Source organism: Limulus polyphemus, unplaced genomic scaffold, assembly GCF_000517525.1.
Source record: "Limulus polyphemus unplaced genomic scaffold, Limulus_polyphemus-2.1.2 Scaffold7231, whole genome shotgun sequence".
Lineage (NCBI taxonomy): Eukaryota > Metazoa > Arthropoda > Merostomata > Xiphosura > Limulidae > Limulus > Limulus polyphemus.
This window is the reverse complement of record NW_013672841.1, coordinates 1-3439: the sequence shown is the minus strand read 5'-3', so window position 1 is coordinate 3439 and position 3439 is coordinate 1. Positions and strand designations below refer to the sequence as shown.

The 3439-nt window shown below is 32.1% G+C and overlaps 1 protein-coding gene across 3 annotated transcripts in view; it reads right to left on the bottom strand.

Annotated features, from left to right (window-relative positions):
• Nucleotides 1-1744, bottom strand: part of LOC106474444 (tRNA-splicing ligase RtcB homolog) — a 32032-nt gene extending 30288 nt beyond the window's left edge. The window contains exon 1 of one of the 3 annotated variants that reach the window (XM_013935135.2): nt 1641-1744. The gene's annotated coding sequence lies outside the window, so the exon portion shown is untranslated. Of the gene's footprint in view, nt 1-1461; nt 1484-1565 lie in introns of those variants that run through there. The other 2 variants (XM_013935136.2, XM_022402746.1) reach the window with 2 other exon arrangements.
• Between the last annotated feature and the right edge of the window lie 1695 nt (nt 1745-3439).

Sequence of the window (3439 nt, the reverse complement as noted above, 5' to 3'; positions counted from 1 at the left end):
ATTTAATAATACTATACATAGCACATTTTAATATATTTAATAATACTATACATAGCACATTTTAATATATTTAATAATACTATACATAGCACATTTTAATATATTTAATAATACTATACATAGCACATTTTAATATATTTAATAATACTATACATAGCACATTTTAATATATTTAATAATACTATACATAGCACATTTTAATATATTTAATAATACTATACATAGCACATTTTAATCTATTTTCATTATACATTTCCAATTACCAATTCAATTGATTTGGCCCACAAACTATATTATACAATTTCAAGATCTTTAAGAGGGAAATAAACCTCAGCCTGATTTTGAAATACCAGTTACAATACTATATGGACAGTACTCAAGTCACTAGTAGATTGTAACACTGAGAGAAAACAACAAGGTTTACTTTAAAATTCTGAGCTCAATTTAATAAAAATATGGACTTTAATTAAAGTTGATGCAATGGTAATAAATAAAGCAAGATGTCAAGAGGTCAGCAAGGTTTGTCTTCACCCTACATAATAATTCAGTTTTATAAATAAACTAAAATGTAGCCCACCCCTCACATCTATGCATTAAGTCTCACACATCACTTCAACTTTAGTATTCTTGTACATAAAAAAACAACAAATAATAAAAAACAGGTTAGTAAGGCAAACAACCCTTTTCCTGAACCATACTATGAATTTTTATGTTGAATTCTGAGGGCAGTACGACAAGAAATCATAAGTTTGAGGTCTGGAAAGGTCAGACACATCACTAATTGAGGTAGTTTTCTCTAATAAAGTGATATCTGCAGAACAAATTGCCATTAAGCATGGTACAGATTGATGCAACCTTATAGTTTAAGTCAATGAATATTTGGAAGGTCATAACCAAATTGGGAAGTTTGGAGATAAGGCATCATTAATGGGTCAAAAGGCTCCTTGATGTCCTGTAATTCATAATTCAACATTAACTTTGCAATTTTTTTAAAAACTAAGATGTATCTTAATACCCACTTAACAACATAATTAAACTGATTAGTCTATAGTTCCCTGCTCGTCCAAGTTTAATTTTTAAGCAATCAGATATCACACTAACAATCTAATAATCAATCAAGAGAAATTTCTCATGATCAAAAAGCTGTTGAAAAATAAATTGCCATTCGTCAAATATCTGTCCAACCAACCGTTACTGTGTAGTAATACGATTTATATTACTATCTCAATTTACAAGTTACAGTTACTCAACACTTTAATAACGTCATCAGCAAAATTTAAAAGTTATTTCGCTGCAATTAAATGTCGTTAATGTGAACAAGAAAATAGTGGTTTTAATTCCAAATTAGTTGTTGAGATATATCAATTGATTAATTCTACTCTTACTCTTATTAATATTATTATATTTTTTATACTAACTTTACTCAGTCTTAGAACTTACAACAAAAATGTCAAAACTTACAATATATCCAAATTAGAGCTTAATAATACAACAGTATAGTAACTCTTGTGTATTTACTTGAAAATAAATTTGTGCAAACATGCACTAACACAATAATCACTTACTTATGATAATTTACATTAAAAAACGTACTATTTTTACTACTACTACCAATCTGCTCTATAGCTTAAGTAAAATACCTTCCTCAGTCAATTAAACCACGTTCGGTGCTAAGTTTGATGCAAGATAATCGTCAGGCTATCAGATTGCGACCTCTATGAAGAAACACATTCAATATTTTCATAAAGTACATTATATTTTGAAATTCATACAGCTTCGTGAAATTTAGAATATGAAATGATTAATAATATTTTTTTCATTTGTAACATGGCCTTTCTTTGTAAGTTTGAGGTAAACTTAAAGGAAAAAAATTCTGCCTAACTGAGAGTATATTTTTACGTCATCACTTTACATATCGTTTTCACACTACATTTCTGCCCCCCCCCCCTTAACTCCCTAGTGGCTGAGCAGTACGTCTGAAGGCCAATAAAGTTATAGCTACTTTTGAAACTGACACTTTTCATGATAATCTTTATTTTTCATTGAATAACGTCAGAATGAAAAACACAAGCAAATATATTGGTAAATGGCAACACTTTATTAGTAGAATAACATAATATAGACTTCTCAGAACAGCCTATCCATATTTGTGAATGATGAAAGGAAAGCAGCTAACATTAACAACCATACATTCAATGATAGTACACAACAATGACATAGAAAAATTGAATATGATGACAGTAATAATGATAAATGAGCTAATAAGCTAATACGAAATAATAAAGCTCTAATATTAGAAGATATAACGTTCCTCATTATTTGTTCAATTTTAATACAGTTTTATTTTGTTGTACCATTTCAGTATCATCAGCTTATCAAAATTATTGTTACGTCTGTGATCGTTTGTTAATTTTCCGTAGAAATTATTTCCTAGAAACTTCAGCGATACAAGTCCTTTCTTAAATAAAACTAGTTTATTCTTTCTCAATTCAACTTTGCAATACGCTTAATTTCCTCAGTCACTTTAACTTAAACACACGCTATAATTCACAACGATTCACGCACTTTACTTGGGGTCACTACCACTCACTTGACTTGATTAACTGTGTCTATTATCTTTTATCTCTCTATCTGCTACTCCAGTTCCGATTAATTCTCTCGCTTTATTTGCCGCTCTTATATACAATAAGAGCGCACGTCTAGCAAACTCTAGGACGTTCGACAGGTTCCTCGATCTTTCTAGCACTCCAGCGTATGCTCCCAGCGTCGCGCGACTTCCGCTGTCATAACACTGCCCCTTCCTTAGTATTGTTCGTTCCGAACAATAGCCATTTGCATGAAACCAATAGATAATTAACAATAACTTGATTAAATGTACAGAATTTACAAACACAACATTAAAATTCAACAAAGTCTCTTAATTTTACGGGACGTATCTTCTTCCGTACTGGCCTCCGTCTCGTTGGCTTATCCTTCATGTGGGGTTCATCTGCTTCATCAGGAAACGTTCTATCATTGGTAACAGTCACATAAGTGGTAGTAACTTCATCAAGGGCTTCGCTGTTTCCCTTCTCAAAACCGAGTCGAGTTTCTTCTTCGACAGTGGCGTTTTCAGGTGACACGTCTTCAGCAGCGTCATTTGTTCCGTTGTTCACTTTATCCCAATTGAAATGTCCTGGAACATGATAATGGCAAAGCCTGTTGGCATGCACCACCTTTGGCTTACCTCACAGACCACATTTTATCCATAAAGTCACGTCTGAGAGAAGATCCACTATGTCATATGGACCTTCCCATGGAGAAGAGAACTTAGGAGACTTCCATTTGATCTTCCTGGGACTATACAACCACACCTTGTCTCCTAATACAAAGCTAACTTCAGTAGACTTCTTATCATAACATAGCTTCATCGAATCAGCAGACGTTTTCAAGTTTGAAC